Source organism: Eulemur rufifrons, chromosome 2 (assembly GCF_041146395.1).
Source record: "Eulemur rufifrons isolate Redbay chromosome 2, OSU_ERuf_1, whole genome shotgun sequence".
In the NCBI taxonomy this organism is placed as follows: domain Eukaryota; kingdom Metazoa; phylum Chordata; class Mammalia; order Primates; family Lemuridae; genus Eulemur; species Eulemur rufifrons.
Window position 1 is genome coordinate 107,673,601 of NC_090984.1, and position 21,218 is coordinate 107,694,818.

The window sequence follows — 21,218 nt, forward strand, 5'->3', positions numbered from 1 at the left end:
AAAAAAAAAAAAAAAAGTAGGGTCCTTTCCATTGTCTTTGTCTCCACAGACTATAGTTGTATTAACTATTTTACTTCTGACTGACTAAATCATAGACGTTAATTTTTAATCCTTTAAGGAAGACGAATGTTGCTAATGATAACCTGTTAGGAAAAATCAGTTTTCTATCAGTGAAATCTCATTTGTATTCAAGGACTACAAAGCAGTTCATTTGCTATGGTATAAATCTAATGAGACAATGGTTTTTATTTTTTAATTTCTCCACCTTGTTTTTGGTCTCCACACTATCAATTAAACTGCTCTGCATATGTTTTTTCTTAATAAAACATGATTATTAGAACACATGAGTTAAATACTTTTTATTTAGTAGCAAAATCTGGAAATTGTTCTGTATTTCAAAGGAATATCCCTAGAAATAAATATTTGGGGTCCCATAGTAGGATGGAAAAAGGGACAATTTGAATCAAGAGAGCAATCCCGTCATGTAAGTAACTATCTAATTTGTGGATGACTAAACTTGTTTTTCATCCCATCAAAACAGGGAAAAGAAAATTGATCAATGTTGGAGCCTCATAGATGTGGTAAATGATCCAGTTCAGCCACTTTTGACTTTGTACACAACAATTGATCTTTCTAAGCCTCAATTTCTTCACTACTTAATAAGGGTAATAATGTATACAAGACTTGAGAGAATTAGACACAATGAATAAAAAGTACCTAACACAGGTCCTCTGACTTCAGTACACCTCTTAGAATAGATCATTTTTCCTTTTTCTCATCCTTTTCCTTTCCTTCCTCCTCCCCCATTTCTCCCATCTCTTCTTCTTCTTAATATTATAATTTCTATAAATAAACAATGCTGTGTGATTCTACATATATATATTACTATAGACTTTCCTTCTCTGCAGGGTAGTGATCCCCACTACCACCTCTATATAAGGCAGTGATCTAAACCAAATCATGATTAGAACAGATGTATTTTGGTGGAATAAAAAGGACTCAGTTTCCTATCACATAGTTATTGAAAGGAGTTCTGATTTCACATCTAGCCTACAAGGGTACCTACAGCCAAAATGCAGGTTTTCTTATGAGCCTCATAACAACTGAAGCATATACTTATTGTTATAAACTTATACAATATTGAACATTACTAGCTTTAAAAGGTAGCAATTTAAAGATATATATTTATTCATCTATTATACACATGCACTCACACACATGCACATATATATAAAATAAATATATGTAACAAAAACTTATATGTATGTATTGATGATTCATTTATCATTTATTCAAAACATCTTGTGATATATTGATTCTAATTATGTGTAAATTTAAAATTATGATATATATTTGATACTATATTTTATAAATTAAACACATTTCTGTTTGTTCTGACATTTCTGTTTGTTCTGACATTTCCATGCCATATAAATGCAGTTTTGAAGTAAGCTCCTTCTATATTATTGTATTGATTACGTATGTACTAGAAAATTATACAATTAATGCATCCACAGATCCCTATTTATATTTATCTTAAATTACATCTTCTGTTAAGATTTATATCAATAACTCCATATTTGTTCTACAGTTTAAAGATGAGTAGAGAGAAGCCAAGAATAAATCTATGTACAAAGTCTCTTATACAAAATTTGGCCATTATAAACAATACCATGGTCCCTTTTGGTCTTCCTGAAAACATCTCTGACAAAGACTTAGAGGATCTTGCATCTCTTATGGTAATCACACAAACTCTTCAGGCCTAAGATTTTAAATGTGTCATGGTATTTGAATTAATGAGTATCTTAGGGTTGAGTCAAGATAACCAAACTTGCAAGAGATTACTAAGTAAATTAGAATTCCACTGCATTGTCAAAATTGTCACCTTCTATTATATATATCCAAAGCAACACAATGTTTTACTGGCTGACCAGTAGACTTTCCTTTGAGAAAACTACTTTATCAGCTAATACATAATGAAATGATTTTTTTTTTTATCAAGAATCATTTTAGAGCAGAAGAAGTTAAACAATATTGATGGCTAAAGTCCTAAAAGCCTGATACATCTGTCTCTACCATTAGACTATGTTGTTGCAGAGATAGGGTGAGGCAACTGTGTCAGCATTTCCAATTTTGCTATTGTTTTCCATTTTGCTTCTAAACCATCCACATTCTATGTTCTGTGTTGTGGGCCCCAGAAGGTACTACAGCATCTGTTCCCTATCTCGCTCTAATTCCCACTGTATTTTATACATGTATGTTGTTGTCTCTGTTTTTAAACCATCATTGTCTTTCTTTCTTTGTTAGCCTTCTCTGAAACCAGACCATGACCGGTCATCACACTCCTTCTCTCAAGCAGCTTTTAGAATCAATTGATTTATTAAAACACAGAGAAATGTCCCACATCTATATTTATTCTTCTGCCTAAATACCTAAATATTCATATTCTTGAACTTCCCTTTCACTCACCACTTCACAAAATATACTGATTTCAGTGTTCATATAAAATGGTAAGAGTTTATTTTATGTTACTGCTTAGTGTTTGCACAGTTGCCTGGATGGAGCCCTCCATCTGTCCACACGAAGGAACAGACATTCCACATTATGTCAGTAGGTTGTTTCCAATGACGTGTGGATTCAGATGGAATGTGAAAACAAGGCTGCAGAAAGTTTGCTCCATATGTGCAAAGAGAAAGAATGTTTATGTTAATAGTCATCTTATTATCTGATTGTTAGCAACATATTTCAATCCGTCCACAGTAAGGTGTCAAGAATTTTATAGAAAGTTGGAGATGTAACCCCTGACATTTTGAAAATTTACACAATACAATGAGTGTACATCACCAAAAAATAGAAACCATAGAGAAGGAAGTGGAGAGATCTGGGCCTTTGTTATGGCCAGTATGCATGAAGTATCTATTGCCAGACAGATCTGAAGACTTTTGAGATATCACAGTATATGTATGTGTGGTGCTGGTGGTGTTTGGGGATTGCTAAAACTTGGTTCCAACATTCCTATTTTTCATCTGTTAAATGGGATGCTAATGTCTTCCCATTCCAGGACTACCATGAACATTAAATAAATTTATATATGCAAAATATCTGGCATGCAGAGTAGTTGCTTATATGGTTTGAGGTATTACAAGATTTGTGTCTTGAAGATGACTATGTCAAGGTGGCTATAGAAGCCATAGTTAAAAGGACAACAAGCATCTAACAATCTGGGATGGTATATATTCATATGGAAATTTTAATGGATTGTTTAAAATAAAAAATTAATGACATAATAGAATAACATGCTCAATGAATATATTCAAATTTAACCTTGAGATATCTTCAGAATATTTTTATAATTTAAAAAAAATTATTTTTAGGTATTTAGTCTCTTTTTGTTAATTTTTCTTTTAAAAAATCAAATTAGTTAAAGTACTCACCAGAAAAATTGGTTTCCCTGATCATCACCTAAATACAAACCTGGGAACGACACCAATTGGATATCAGACTGAGGTGGGGGGTGGGGGAGGGGATGGGTGTATGCCTACAAAATGAGTGCATTGCGCACCGTTTGGGGAATGGTAACGCTTGAAGGTGCTGACCTCGGGAAGGGGGGGGTGGGGAACGGAGGGATATATACCTACATGATGGGTGCAACGCGCAGGACCTGGGGAACAGACACGCCTGGAGCTCTGACTTGGGGGGAAAGGCGGTACATGAGCAACGTATGTAACCTGCAATTCTGTATCCCCCATAACAATATGAAATAAAAAAAAATCAAATTAGTGATATTTGTGCAGAAGACATTCATAAAATTAAGCATAAATATCAGAAACATATTTCTAAATTATTAGTATAATATTTCTATAAGCAATGCCAGTGGTTGTTACTATGAAATTTCTAGACAATGTATGATTAAATCTGTATACTTTGAGAATATATGATCCTATTTTTATGCATTTCTTTCAGATAATTGAGTTTCTGATTCACATAATATACTAAAATTATAAGGTTATGATACCTAACAATATCACCAGGAATAAAACCAAATATGTAGCCTCATCTTATTAAACTCTCAGGCAAATTTTATACTTTTGAACTCTCCTCCATCTCATTTAGTGAAACATGTTATCTGTAGCCCTCCATTCCTCTACACACTCGTGTTTTTCCTCCTCATGTGCTGAATATTCTTTTAAGTCTTTTTTTTTTTTTGAGTTTCCTATTTCTTTTCCAGATCTCTAAATGTTGCAGTGCTCCTGGTCCATGTTCTCAATCTCCTTCTCATTTTACACTCTCTGTAAAGAAAATTTTGTTCAGTTGTATGCTTTCAAAGACCATCTCCAGGGGGATGAATCTTCAGTCTCTATCTCTAACCTTGACCTCTTCCTTATACTCCAGGCACATACCCAAATATTTTCTTGGTAACTCCACTTAGGGTCTGAAGTTATTTTGAATCTAATATTTCCAAAACATATTCCAAACATTCCTCCCACCCAATCCACTTACCACAAAATTTTCCTTGTCAAAATAAAGAACACAGTAAGTTGCTCAAACCAAACATATATTATTCATTCCTTATTCATCTTCTAAATGATAGACATGTTTCACCCTACAATAATCTTCTAACTGGCTTTGTTTCCTCTACTTTTGCACCTGGTACTTCCTATCACCAGAGTTTATCATCCATACAGCAGCCAGAAAGATCTTTCCAAAGGACAAATTTGATCATGTAACTTCCTTGGTACCAATGACTCTCTATTATACAAAGATTAAAATTCAAAATCCTTACATTGGACAAAGAGCTTTACATGACCTGGCTCAGTTCTTTACTCTCTAGACATGTTGGCTGTCTTTCCATTGCATAGCTTTCACTTCTATGTCTCAGGCCATTTTCTTTTTATTCCTTTTTTTAAATGTCCTTCTGTTAACAAAAAAAATAATATTCATCCATAGTTTTACCACCAAAAATTAACTTCTGTTATCATCTATCATCTTTTTGTGTTTGCTTCAAGATTTCTTGAAAAGTGATTAGTTTCCTGATTAATAAAACATAATACACTTTCCTATTATAGACATTAAAGAATGCAGAAAAAGGTAAATATAAAAATAATGTATTTAATTCTAGAAATTACTATTGTTAGCTTTTGTTAACATCGTTCCAGACATATTTCTACATTTATATATAGTTAGAAGAACAAATAGAAAAATAGACAAATGAAATAATCACTGGATACAAATACCATCAATTAAGACCATATTATAAGTACTGTTTAATAAAAATATTTAATAGTTTAATTTTACTTGAATTTTAATATAAGAGAAAATAAAACTTGAAGGAAGTTTTAAAATCCAGATAAATGCTTTGATAACTGACCAATCTGGTGGATCTTAAGGCTAGTCTAGTCCCCTCTTGTGGTATCTTACTTCAAAGCAGGATCAGCAGGTCTGTGTTTGCTTAGCAGAAAGAAGACACTGATACTTGATACAAAGCCACTTGTCTGACAAGGGTGCAAGGATGCTTCCTTTTTCCTAATTGCATAGATATTCCCTTCCTCTTTGTCCTTATAAATATGTAAAGCTTTACAGGCATTGGTTCCCTTTACTGGAATTCTGAGATAAAGAGATTTTGGAGGATCACATATATGTTACTAATTCTCTCCAAAGAATTTCTAGTTGTTGGTTCCCCCGGCCCAATACATCCTACTTTACAGTGCACTGTGGAGTTCTGCCATTGAATGGCATAACCCCTTTGTGGTTTCTTTTAAGGTTCCCTAAAAGGTAAATGCCCTGAGTTTTTCATAAGTGAAGATACCTTCCTATTGCTTATTCTTTACCATCCTCTTAGCAGGATGCATTATTCTTGGAAAACAAATTTGTTTTCTATAATCTTTTCTGTAGACTTTGCTCTGATTTCTTATAACTTTAAATGTTGCAAAGAAATCTAAAGCCAGCCTGAATCCTTCATTATAGTTCTTGTTCTTATTTCTATTTTTCAGCTAGCATGTGTAAAAGTTTTTTATTGTTGAAGCTCAATAATTTAAACAGTATAAACTTGATATTGGTGAAGAATTTTGCATCAACATTTTCTGATGCATAATATGCTCTTTCCATTCAAATAAATTATATATCTATCTTCAATTTTAGTTTCGTTCAACTCTCTGTTTCACGACAGTGGTTATTTATATACTAGATCATTTTGTATATTTTCCACTCCATACCTGTTACTTTTAAGAGTTAACAGTTGTATTTTGTTTTTTAAACCCATTTATTCTGATTCTTAATATTTCTAATTTTTATATTAGCATTATAATGATACCGTTTGCCTTTAATTCCTTTCCTTTGCTCTCAAACCTCACTTTTCTTTTCTTTTCTTTTTTTTTTTTTTTCAATTCTTTTTTTCAATTTCAGCTCATTATGGGGGTACAAAAGTTCAGGTTATATATATTGCCCGTGTCCCCCATCCCCCCGAGTCTGAGCTTCAAGCGTGTCCATTCCCTAGACAGTGCACATCGCACTCATCATGTAGGTGTGCACCCCTCCCCTCCCCCCACCCCTGTCCCCCCCAGTCAGAACTTCAAGCGTGTCCATTCCCCAGGCAGTGTGCATCGCACTCATCAAGTAGGTATACACCCATCCCTTCCCCCCAGCCCCCTCCTCTGTCCGATACCCAATTGGTGTTATTCCCAAATGTGCACTCAGGGAAACCAGTTCGCTGGTGAGTACATGTGATGCTTATTTTTCCATTCTTGGGATACTTCACTTAATAGAATGGGTTCCAGCTCTCTCCAGGAGAACCAAAGAGATGCCATATTGCCATTATTTCTAATAGCTGAGTAATATTCCATGGTATACATATATCACATTTTGCTAATCCATTCATGAATTGATGGGCATTTGGATTGTTTCCATATCTTTGCGATTGTGAGTTGTGCTGCTATAAACATTCAGGTGCAGGTGTCTTTTTTATAGAATGACTTTTGTTCTTCTGGGTAGATGCCCAATAATGGGATTGCTGGATCGAATGGTAGGTCTACTTGAATCTGTTTAAGGTATCTCCACATTGCTTTCCACAGGGGTTGTACTAGTTTACAGTCCCACCAGCAGTGTATGAGTGTTCCTGTCTCTCTGCATCCACACCAACATGTATTGTTTTGGGACTTTTTGATAAAGGCCATTCTCACTGGAGTTAAGTGATATCTCATTGTGGTTTTGATTTGCATTTCCCTGATGATTAGAGATGTTGAACATTTTTTCATATGTTTGTTAGCCATTTTTATATCTTCTTTTGAAAAATTTCTATTCATGTCCTTTGCCCACTTTTTGATAGGGTTGTTCAATTTTTTCTTACTGATTTTCCTGAGTTCTAAATAGATTCTTGTTATCAGTCCTTTATCTGATGTGCAGTATGTGAAAATTTTTTTATCAAGTGTAGTTGGAGCTCTTGTTTTGTCAAATTTATGTTCTTATTAACTAGTTATAAAGCCTGAAATGATTAACAGGATTTATCTTCTGTTCCTTGAGGTATGTTTCATCTAAGATAATTCCTTTTGTCTTTTTTCTTCCTTCCCTTTTTCTATTACCTACCTTCCTTCCTTCCCCCATTCCTTCTAATGTATCAGGCCTCATTTTGTAGTTTACAGATAAAAAAAACAAACTGGCCTCCAACTACTGCAAATTAAGGCATAATCTAGCAATCAAAATATCAGAAAAGGAAAGTTTGAACAAATTGAAGAATGAGGGTCTGCTATTTTTTGTGTTATAACCACTATTGTGTGACTGTGGAAATGGAGGAATGAGGAGGAAAAATCAGTTGAAACAATTCTCTCTCTTATGAAAGTTTAAAATAATTTTTTTATCCATCTGGAAAGTGATATAGTATAATGGGAGGATTGGTAAGACTATGGATCATTTCTCCAACTACGATTTGGCTTTCATTTAAGCTTCCTGACAAGGAGCACTAGTGAGAATTGCCAGAGTTTTGTCAACTCTTAAGTGAGACTTCTGTGGAATATCATTTTAATGTATTCATATGCACTACGAGTTTCCCGGTCATCATCTTTAAGTATATTTCAGGAGATTGTGCTCCTTTTCTCAATTGGTTACTGATGGTGCTTATTCATCCCCACTTTAATAGGTGTTGGGAAGGAATATGATCTAAATATTAACAATTTTCTGTCTTCTAATTCAATGGTGAAGCCTGCCTGAACAATATTGATTTCCCCAGTATGAATAAATGTCTATGTCCTCTGCCACTGTGTAGTTTGGCTGCCTTCATATGCAAAGAAGAAGTTCTTATTTACCTATTTCCCCAATCTGACTGTTTACCTCATCAAATCTGTGCCAGAAAGATTTGAGCACAAAGTGCTAAAAGACAGAATGTGCCCTAAAGCTACCTTTCCTTACGTTATAGCTTCTTCATATTTCCAGCTTAGGGCCATGGGCGTTAAAAGAAAGTACAGGCTGGAGCAAAACCTAGCAGCCATTCAATTTAAAAATCCTGTGGAATAAAAGCCTCTACCACTGGTTGGTATTGCTAAGTTCTTAACCTTGGACCTTTGTGGAGATTTCACAGACAGGAAAATAATGAAAACATAATTTAAGGTTTGCTATTATCCATAGTTTGATTTGTATAAAAAATTTTATTGACAGGGGTTAGTTATTATTGTCAGGAGACCTTTACTCACCTTGGCTTAATGGACTCTATTTATCTCTAAAGAAAATCATAGGTATGGACGGACAGTACAGATGTATGGATTACATGATGAATGCAAAGTCAACTATGGAAATGCTAATGGTTTCATATACCATGCACATATACTGATATGCAGTGACTGCTTTAATAGACAAGCAGATTGTGTATGTTCATTGTGGTCTAGCTATAGGTTGATAAATGCTGGATATGTTCATTCCATTGAACAGAATAAATAAATTCATAAAGGAGCATCTTGTGACCTACTATGGAAAATTCCTTAGAATGTGGATACTTGGGCAAACAGTTCTTGACTAGCCAGTGGAATTTTTAGAGTGAAAAATCACAATGATTACTATTAATGTATACATCATATAACTCACCTACTGGACACACTGACTAGTATACAAAGACTATAGAGGTATGTCCGATGATATATTAATGACAGTGTTCTGCTCATAAGCATAAATGTCATCACGGAAATATTGCATTGATCATGACCTCCAAAAATAAAAGAGAACTTAAGATTTTTATAGCAGTACCATATTAAAAATGTTATTCCTCTTAAGTATTTACACCATATTTTCTCAGAGGGCTTTGCCAATCTCGCTGATATTTTTCCTGCTCCCTTCTTTCTTTAACTTCAGGACATTATCTTCTATCATAGCCTTTTTATTTGTAAATTGCTATTTAAGTGCTTACCTTTTAAAATTAAGGCAACATGAATTCAATTTGTATTTTTGGTCAGATTTTGCTCCTCTTTCATGCCCACTTAGGCTCTCTGTCCTCTCACTCTTTGTTTATTAATATCCAAGGCCAATCACTCAATGGAACAAATGAATGAGAAATGCCTCCTTTTGAATCATTCAGCCCTGTGTTTTATTCTGGTTAGTATTAAATCATTTTAGCAGCAAAGTTATCTTTCAGAGGAGCTTAAAAGACTATAAATGCTTTAAGTTTTATACCTGCTCTAGGTAAAAATGTATTGTTGTTTGTTAAAAAATATTTGCATAACTAAAAGGAATTTATCTGAAAGGCCAAAAAAATTTATCTAGCTTGAACTGATGTGGCTTACATGACAATGAATAATTACGTTTTTAAATTTATTTTTATGGGAAGTCATTGCAATTGCAGATTTTAAAGCCCACAGAATAATTTAATTGCCAAGTAGTGCTTTGGATTAGATTTCTAGAAAGAATTTAAGGACAGGGTTTTTCTAATTTGATGTGGCATGGCATCTAAATGCAGATATTGCTATTGAAATTTAATGAAAATCACTAACTTAAAAAAGGTGAGTCTTCAAAAAATCTACTTAGAACTAGTAGGACTTAGTAACTACTTAGAACTACTTAGGACTTAGTAAAATCTAGTAATTCTGTACTTTTAATAGTCTGATGAATACACCTCCTCTAATTGGACTGATGGACCTTCCTACTATAATGTTTTACCCTCCAGCAATACTGACTCAGTGAAACTCCATTTTTGCTGATCTTTATTTGGTCTGCAGTGTTCTCGACATACTCCTCCCTCTTTCTCCTGATCCTTTGGAGAGCTACACATACTTATCAGTCCTACATCTAACACATGAACAGTCGCTCAATAGGCTCAGTGAGTTTATTTTTCTTTTGCTTTTTATGTTTATATTCAAATATTTTTAGATAATAAAGAAGCTACTTTCCTTTATAGTTCATAAAAGATCTTTATTCCTGTGCCTCATCTCTGTCTTATTTATTTTCCTAATGTCATAACATTAACATGCACACAAAATCTAATTCCGTATTTTACCCATTCGCCATGTGTTTTGGGACGGGCCTTCTGGAGACACAATTATAAAAAACTAATACAGTATCAAAAAAGTTCCAGACTCTGAAAGATGCTCCGAGAAGCAGCTTTAATTTAATTAGCTGAATTATTTAAGAAGAACATCCTTTGATGTACAAATGCTGCTCCTGGAAATTTGTGTACTAAATCTGGCAGCAGACGCACAGAAGCACCTTTGTAACTTCTAAATTAAAAAAAAAAAAGAAGAAGAAGAAGAAGAAAAGGAAAAAAGCCTATGCAAAATCAAACATCATAACATTCCTTAAATTAAAAGTTAAAGCTATGTTGTTCCATAAATAGATTAAATAAAACAAGTCAAAATATTATAGCTGTTTGGGGCTTCAAAAAGAAATAATAATACATCCTGACAGTTACAATGACTCACATTTATTTTTATTCCTTACGGTTTGCAAAATCCTTTAAAGAAAATCTTATATTTTACACTGGGAACAACTCTTTGAAATAGGCATTATTAAGTCCCAAGTTGATAAATGTGGGAATTGAGACTAAGGGAGGCCCAGTGATCTAAGTTCACAGAGACCATGAAGCATAATAGCCTGATCTACTGTACAGCAATACTTATTTCCAGAAACCGAAAGTTTATTGACACTATCTATAAATGCAAAGTATCAGCTCTAGCACTCGATGACACTTTCACTTCAGAGTATGTATTATTACATCTTTTTATAATCATCCCTCAGAGTACCTGGTCACTGTGGTAAGCAGAATTCTTAGATGTCCTCCACAATTCCTGCCCTTTGGTGGACACTGTCTACAGTATGCTATGTTTTTGGCAAAAGGAATGTTATCCTGCTGCAGCCTGATCCAATCAGGTGATCCCTTTAAAAGTAGAGAGCTCTCTCTGGCTAGTTGCAGAGCAAGAAGTCAGAGAAACACACTCACGCTGGCCTGGAGGAAAGTAAACGTTCATGTTGTGAATGTCTATGAGTCCCATGGGGTAAGGAATTGTGGGTGGCCTTTAGAAACTGAGAGTGGTCTCTGACTGACAGCTAGCAAGAAAACAGGGACCTCAGTTGTACAGCTGCAAGGAGATGAATTCCAACCAATAAGCTTGGAAGAAGACTCCATTATACCTAGTTTATATCTTGATTCTAACCTTGTGAAACCCCGAGTAGATAATCCATCTAACTCATATGCAGATTCCTGGTGCACAGAAACCTTGAAATAGTAAATCTGTGTTGTCTTAAGTTGCTAAGTTTGCATTGATTTGTGAAGCAGCAATGAAAAACCAATAGTCATATTACTTGATGACAATAGTATGCACATCAAAAGTAGCCTAATTTCCAAGTAATTATAAGTTTCAATGAGCAGCTAAAAAGCCATATTTAAGAAAATACTGGACTAGACAGAGATTGTGGGTCTGTTCCCGCCCAACACCACCACCACCAGTTTTACGGTGATACGCTGTCTTTGTGAGGACAAATTTTCTGAAATTATATAATACAAAAATTTCTAAGTATCTTGCTCTAATAATTACTTAAGCACTGATCCAAAAGCATCACCTACCCTTCCTGTTGCAGATTCCTCGTGGTATTTTTCTCCTCTTAATTCTTTTCTCTGGACATTTCTGTAATGCTTTTCTCTTAAGTAAATATTGATAATTGCATAACTTTACTTTCTCCATATGTTGCAATCCATTCAAAGGACTACTTAAAGCTTGAATGATCTCTTTCTGGTTCAGGCATACAAGTTGCTTTGGTTGTTTCTCATATGTGAAATAACTCTTCAATGTTCTATAATGTACAAACAAATGGGAATTTAAAAAGTATCAGCCTACAAGTAGCTCTGAGAAGAGGAGTCTTAGAATCAATACTTTAGCAAACAAAACTCATTCTGTGAATTTTAATATTGAGGTTATGCAGGATGCCAAATGCAATGGAAAATATATCTTGGACCTCAAAGAATTAAAAGCCAGGAGCACTGCAAGCCTTTTGTAGAGATTTTGTCCATACACAAAAATACTAACTTTTGCTATCTTTTCCTTAGATTTGATAAAATATAATATGGAATAGAAGCTAAGTTTTACCTATTGTGCCAGCTCTGCTTAATTAGCAATTGTAGCTGGTCTCTCTCTGGTAAGAAGTGTTCCTAAATCAAAATCTGTCTGTGTGAGCATGAATGCAGTGACTGACTAATAATGTCTGCAATGGTCATGGAACAGGAAAATAGACACAACCACATGAATTACATATATATCAACCCTGAAATAACTACAACTATCCACCCACAAAATGAATTGACAATAATATGAGTCAATTATGTTAAAGATTTTGAGAAACAAAAATATGTAATTGAGGAAAACAAGTCTCATTTTCCTGTTTTATGTTCTTCATATATTATCTAGATTGATCTGAGTCAATGGATACTTGTTCTTTCTTATACAAGTATAAACAGCCATACAGATTTCCTATTAAATTTCTTCTTAGGCTTTATGCAGACATTTGAGAAAATTTCCAGAATATCTTCGCATTTTAAAACTAATATTTTTCCTAATTGGAATCCCTCTAAACTTTATAATGTCTTAATCAGATGCTGCATCTTTATCTTTACTTTTAGATAATTTATTTATATAACAATGTCTGGGGATCTACATCTGAAAGTTGGTGCCTGGGAAATCAAAAGATAATTATTATCTATCATCATGTGCATCTCTCCTCTACTTCTACTTTGCATGCTTAGGAATTGTATAGGAACATGAAAAGGACAGCATTTACTTTACTTTTCCACATTGTGGAATGAGACCAAGTTAAATACTATTTTTCCCTATTCACAGAACAAGAGTTGGAGTTTCATGCTAATTTAACAGGTGTCTAAGTCATGAAATTCTTTTTAACATCCTCTTGTTTTCTAGAGCAAATGGAAAATGGAGATTAATTACACTACAGTCTACAAAAGACAGTTGCTGGAACCTGTAGGCAGGTGAAAGCCTCTGCAGGCATGGGGGCCCATTCTTCACCACTACTTAGCTCCCAGTGTTCAACAGTGTTAGCAACAGAATGGCATTGGGGAGACAATGTCTGTATTAGGGCTTCTGTCCTTACCCAGGTTGACTTTGGCCAAAAACAACAATCTTAACTACAGGCAAGGGAACCAGAAAATAACTTTTTCCTACTTCTAAACTATAGAAACTTGTATCATTTTCTTCTGATCTCAATGACATTTTATAAAAGAAAAAAAAAAAGGCAGCTGATCATTCCTGAATACAGATATGAAATGTAGTCAAGGTGTCTATGATTTGGATCTATGATGTGAGTTTCTACAATATTATGTTTCCAAGATGAACATATGACTCTGAAAGATTTCAGGCAAAAAAACAACCATGGTAGACAAAGAGGTGGCTCTTTATATCACAAACAGACAGCCATGAGTAAAACAGAAAGTTACATCTGTTTGTATACTACAATTTGACAGAACATAGGAAGATTCTCTTCTAGAAAATATCAACTTTTCTGATTATCAATCCCCCATTGAATTGGATCCAGTCATTGGATCATAAATGCAATTTAAACTGCAATGTAGTATTTTTTTTGTTTTTGCTTAATTTTGTATTTGATTAGAATTCTATTGATTATAATTTTAGAAGTATCTCCACAATTAATCTGCTTCATTCTCCAGCTGTTTTAGTCCAAGCACTCAGTATCTCTGGTATGGATTATTTTCACAATTTTTCTAACTAACAACATCATATTAATAGCAATAGTTTAAGTCATTTAATCCTCAAGGCAATCCTATAAAGTGGCAATAGTTTTACCTCCATTTACAAATGAAGAGACTGTGAAGGTCACACAGCCAATTAAGTGGTGGAGCTGAGTGAGGAACCAGGCTCTTCATGACACCAGTTCATCTACACTAAGGGTCACACTCTCAGAAGTCCACAGGGGCAAGTTGATAACAGAAGTACAAGCAGTTTCTAAATAGTTTGTGTGGTGCTCAACCAAAGTCACCACCTAGTTGCATTATCTTCAAAAATACAGCAATAGCCAAAGAGAACATGAGCCAAATAAGGAATAAGGACCACTAGATACCCATTTCTAGAATTTTTCTCTATGCAATAATCAGCATAATATCATTAAAACAACCTTAGTCATATATCCCTTCTGAAACACTCACTGGGCACTGCACCATATTTGAGATTAAATGGACAGGTAGTTGTCCTGTACAAAAGCCCTTCACAATGTGATCTTATATTATCTCACACCTCTTAACTGCCTGGCAAGACAGCCTGTTATCCAACCACAATGATCTTGACTTTCTCTGATGAATTTTTTCCTTTAATACTCTATGTCTCCGTGATTTCTATTCTACTTAACATATCCTTCCTTCATTTCCACCTGGATAATGCTATGCATCCTTTAAGGTGGAAATCACACATCACCAGAATTTTATAGCCATTTCTAATTCCCATTAAAACACTGCATGCAGTTAGTGTTAACACAGCCTAATAAATGTTATCCTAGCAGTATAGACAACATCACTAAGCAAGTACAGAAGCAGAGTGGTTGAGTCTGCCCTGAGAGATAGAATTATTTGAAGAAGTTTTATCTAAGGTGTTTTAGCTGAAGAAGGGTTTGAAGAATAGATATGATTTCCAATTAACTTGATGTGTTGTGTTTCAATTTACCTATTTGAAAAAATAAAGAATCTTTTGTTTCTCTGGGACTTCCTGGGGATAAAAGATTCATCTATCATTAGTGCAATGAGAATCATCATTTATGGAAGTCAACTATATTGCTTTTATGGCTTTGAGGACTGCTATGTATGTATGTGTGTGTGTGTGTGTGTATATATATATATATATATATAGCATACAAATTGATCTGGAAAGGAAACTTTAAATATTTTAAAAGGTAAAAAACAGGATGATCCTTATTTTTTGCCCTATTTTCTTATCAGTCTGATGAGCAATATGACATTACATTTTTCTCTCACAGAGTTATTAATAAAATAAAATACTGAACTGAGCATGATCATGGATTTCCCAAGGGCCAGCCATTGTTCTCCATAGTACTGTATGTCCCTGGCTTGTAGAACCTTCCCTGTGTTCCTAACAAAGGCAGGTCCATTTTCATGAGTTGTTTACTCCTGGACCAGTCCTTAGGCATATAGCAGTGCTTTCAGACTTTTGCTTATTGAATCTGTTCACCCTTTGCAGCCTCCTTGGACAGACACCAAGACCACTTCACTATGGGTCTCTATCACAAATGGTGCTCATATAGTCCAAGCAGAGCTGACAGATACATTCAGGACCAACAATTACATTTAAATTTTTAAAAAAGCAAGAAATAACTGTTAGTATATCTCAACTATTACCCATGGCATATTGATATCAAACATTTATTGTTTATATGAAATTCAAATTTTACTGGGAACCTATATTTTCATTTGCTAAATCTGATAACACTCAGTCCAAGATATATGAGGTCTGTCCAGAAAGTATCCAGCCATGTAATACGAAAATGGAAACATTTATTGAAGATACAACATACAAGAAACATCCACACAGTTCTCCCAACATCTTCTCCACTGTTCAAAATACCCTGCAAAATCCTGTGTTGGAATTGCCATCAACTACCTTGTTGTATTTTTCTGAATCTCATGGACAGCCTGAAATCTCTTTTCTTTCAAAGGTAATTTTAGTTTGGGGAAAAGCCAGAAGTTGCAGAGTGCCAATTTGTGCTGTAGGGGGGCTGAGTCACCTGGTGATTTGATGTTTCATCAAAAAACTCTGCACAAGATATGATGCATGGGTGGGCAAATTATCATGATGAAGCTGCAAATCACTAGTTGCTGATAGCTGAGGCCATTTTTGTCGCATTGCATCTCGCAACCAAAGAACATTGAGGTAGTACTCTTTATTGTTTGGCCTAGAGGTGCATACTCATGATGGACGACACCTTCTCAATCAAAAAACACAGTTAACATGTTCTTGATCTTGCTGCGACTTTGCTGCGCTTTCTTTGGGCATGGAGAACCAGCCCAGGTCCATTGGGATGACTGGGTCTTAGTTTCCAGATCATAGCCATAGATCCATGATTTATCTCTAGTTATGACCGTCTTGAGGAAATCTGGTTCTTTGGTAGCGATTTGAAGCAAGTCATTAGCAACTGCAACACGATGTTTCTTCTGCTCTGGTAGCAGAAGCCACAGAACACATTTTGCCACACACATTTCATGCCAAGATCCTGTGTCAAAATCTCAGACAAAGTAGTTTTTGGAATTCCAAGATCAGCTTCCAGTTCTCGCACTGTCAGTCACTGATCTTTGTTGACTGCAGCCTCCACACTCTACATATTCTCAGGTGTTCTGCTTGTTGCAGGCCTTCCAGAATGTGGATCACTTTCCACAGATTCTTGACCACCTTTGAAGGATTTCTGCCACATTTTCATTTGTGCTGCACTCATTGCATCATCCCTGAAAGCCTTCCGAATCATCCGAATAGTTTCTGTGGAGGAATGTTCAAACTTAATGCAAAATTTGATGCAGATTCGTTGCTCCACTTGCTCAGTCATTTTGAATGTGATGGCCACACAGTACACATGCTCACTTAGTGGCCTCTAGCACTCCATTGACTAGTACAGTGAAGTCGCCATCATTCACGCATGTGCATTGCAGTCTACTCTCCTTGGCTGCCAGGTGACATCAATGTTGCACAAACCATTCTTATTGTATTAACAACGGCTGGATAATTTCTGGACATACCTCCTATAATCTTTGCCCTAAAAAGCTGACAGCATAGCACTGAAAAAGATACCTCTTTGTTTGATTCACCATCAACACTTAACCAAACAACTGTTCTGCATTAGAATTCCTAGAATTTTGATAATTTAATTTAGGTTGGGATCCACTGCTATAGATCCCTTGTGATTTCTTGGGGGTGTAGAACTAGCTTATGTTTTCACGTTGCCAGAGTTCTTTTGCTGATTTTTTCTCATCTGAAACTTCTTCTTTCAGCTCAGGGTGGATAGGCTTGCAATGCACCTATTCTTATTTGCTGGGAACTCACTTAGTGAGGAGAAGGAGAGGTCCCTAGATGGTGTTTTTGTGAACTACTCTAGAAGACTGATCCAGTGGGGGAGGGGAAGATGTGCTGAGAGGCTGCAATACAACTTATCTGTGTGTTCTGTTCCCTTGTGATCATCACAGTCCAAGCCTGTGCTAAGTGATCTTTGTGCTGAGTGGTGGGTTGTTATTGGTTGGGGACTAAGTGAGTCCCTCTCCAAGGAGGCTGGTGATGCAGGAGATTGCTTTGCCCTGGTCTCCCAGCAGCAGTGACAAGGGCAGCTGGGCAAGGTTTTTTAGGCAGTGGTCATGGGTGTTAGGGCTGGGGGCGTTCACTCTAACCAGGTCCATATCTGATGGCAGCTTGAGGCTAGCGAGTTTAACTGGCAGAGCATTGGACAATGGGGGCAGTCCCTTCCAGATGGCCAGTGGAAACCATGGGGCTCCAAGGCCGCTGGTCCCAGCCTCAGTGCTGGAGCCTTGGGTGCAGGGCCTGATGACATCAGGGGGTCCTCAAAGTAGGAACCACATGGTCTGATGGTGGCACTGAGACCTTTGGGGTGGGGCTTGGGTCCCAGTGGCAGTGAGGGTGCCTCTATACCAGGGCTGCAGACTGGCAGCAGTGCTGAATCCTCAGGAGTGGAGCCTGGAGTTGGCATTGGAGTCTTTAGGGCAGGATGCAGGGCCCGATGGCAGCAGGGGAGCCTGGGAGTTGGAACTCAGGGCCTGGTGGCAGTGCTGGAAACCTGGGGGCAGGGCTGGGCAAAAGCACAGGAACCATGGGCACAGAGCTGTGGGACCAGGTGTCAGCTTGAGGATTGCAGGGGTGAGGCTGTGGGGCTGAGCCCCTGGGCTGCTGGGGCTCTCCCTCTGCTCAGGTCCTGCAGATGCAGGTCTTGCAGATGCAGCCCCTTCAGGGTTTCTTAGGTGGCATCTGTGGCACCCAATTTGTTCAGATCCCCCATGAGGGCATGAGTGCTTGGTTCCCTGTCACCAGATATGCAAGAGCATCTTCTCTCCTTGCTCTCTCTCTGCCTGGCATGATGTGGGAGCAGCTACAGCAAAGTCAAGCTCAGAATGGTCTCAGTTGCAGTAATCCAGGAATGGGAGCCCCTAGGTCCCTGCTGTGCCCACTGTCCAATGCAATGTCACTGCACAGGCTCTAAGTATCTCCCTGATCAGTCTGAATGTCTGTAAAGTTCAGGCCACAGTGCCCACAGAGGGGAGCATGGAGTCCCAGGGCTCTTTCCTCCTGTACTTCCCCACATGTGGACGCCTCCCCCCAGGTACCTTCCAATCTTGCCAAGTGGATCACCTTGTCACCCTCTCTTTCACTCTGAATGCTCCCCTGTCACCTCTCCTATAATTCGCAATGCTCTTTTCAAGAAGGCCCATCTGAAGGTGGGCATCCACCTGCAAATTGTGATTCTTTCCTTGAAAGGCATGCACCGGCTGCTTCCGGTCCAGCATCTTGCCTATCCTCTTCCTGAAGTTCTTTTCTCACTATGATTTGAGGCATCATTAGTAATACTTTTTCACAAATAAGAATAACTTTTTTGAAGGTGCATTACCAATATCTTACATTCTATCAGTAGATATTTATTTCTCCAGTACTCATTTATTTCCTTGTGTTAAGAGTTAAAGTCTCTGTGTTTTCCTGTAAATGCACATATGTGTAGGAGTTGGCAGTTGTTTGCAATTTACTGGAATGAAACCTAACAGACCTTCTATACTCTAGGTAAGTTTTGAAAATGGGGATCATAGGAATAGCATGAGGATCCTGCATGTCTGATTACATGTGTGATGTTTTATATGAGGAATGGATAGAGGTGATAGGACAAAGATCCATAAAATAGAGACAAGAGCAATATCATGTCCATAAAGAACCCTGATTTGTTATCACAGATTGGATGCCATGAAACTGAACAAATTATTAAATCTTTCTGAATTTTAATTTTTCAATTTTTAAAATAGGGATATGAACATATATTTCAAAAAAGTTGAGATTATTAAATAAAGTTTCTAAAGTGCTTACTAAAACTAAAATATTCACAGTAACCTGTAACATATTACATACTTAACAAATTTGGATTCACTTCCCCCCAAAAAATGGTATGAATATGTTCACTTAAGATTATTCTCTTGCTGATGATTTTACTTGAAATTCATCCAGACACTTTCAATTATGTGAAATCAACTTTTTCTTCTTTTTTTTTTTTTATTTTTTTTTTATTTATTTATTTTTTTGAGACAGAGTCTCACTCTGTTGCCCGGGCTAGAGTGAGTGCCGTGGCTTCAGCCTAGCTCACAGCAGCCTCAAACTCCTGGGCTCAAGCGATCCTCCTGCCTCAGCCTCCCGAGTAGCTGGGACTACAGGCATGCACCACCATGCCCGGCTAATTTTTTGTATATATATATTTTAGTTGTCCATATAATTTCTTTCTATTTTTAGTAGAGACGGGGTCTCACTCTTGCTCAGGCTGGTCTCGAACTCCTGACCTCGAGCGATCCACCCGCCTCGGCCTCCCAGAGTTCTAGGATTACAGGCATGAGCCACCGCGCCCGGCCTCAACTTTTTCTTCTACCATAAGTTTTCATAGCCAAAGTTTCCTGTAACTAAATTTCATGTACTTTAATCTTATAAATTTATGTATGATAAGTTATATTGACATCACTTGGATATTATTTGGAAGATGTAATTAGAATTTAAAAAATGGCTAGAGATTAGGGTTGACATTTTTCTGGACTCTGAAAAGTATTGTATCATGTAGGCCGAAAATATTACTTATCATCTATTCAGTGTAAAGTGATATCCCATAGGAAAAAAAAACATGAAAATTGTAGAATAAGAAAGGCATAAACTCATTGTGTCTCAGAAAGACAAAGACATTCCCTTACATAACTAGACATTGTTATTATGGGTCATACATACTTGTCAAATGTTGAAAAGTTCAGGTAATTATCTCTGGTTCTTAACAGGTGCCATTTATTTGTCTTCATTTTATTCTAAGTGGAATTCGTTTCATTCATTTCTTACTGATTCTACTATCTCTACTGGAAGATTTTTTTTACTGTATATTTTTAGAGTAAAAGGGGAGTATTTGCATTAAGACTGTGCACTATTCTTATTTGCTGGAGCAACCTCAATCTTCCAGACTTTTTCCTCCTGGGCATTTGTTTATTGTGCATACTTGGTTTGCCCAAGAGGATTTTTTCTAATTTCTTTTCCTCAGCTAAACACTTCATACATATATGATTCATATATGGGGGAAATTTGTAATAACTGTAAAAATTATATGGATGAAGTGCTGCTTCCAGCCTGAAATTGCCAGTTATGTGAAGAATCCTAGATGCCTTTCCAGATAAAGCAAATGTGCAAAGGTACACTCTGCCTGATCTTTATTTTTCTGAGCTTTAAAGAGAAACCTGCTCAATTCAATCAATGTGAGCAAAAAACTCAACCCCATTTTCAAAATATTTTATACACACACACAAACACATACATGCACAAAAAAACTTCAATAGCCTAAAATATAGTCCACAACTTGTAGCTTCTAGGATTCAAGGTTTTTCTACCTGACCCTAGCGCTTCCTTCTAATGCTAGCCCTCCGTTGTTCTCTTAACAATTGCATCCTGCCTGTGACAGACTGGCTCACCCGTTCCTCAGTTGTGAACGATAAATGAGGTAATGCC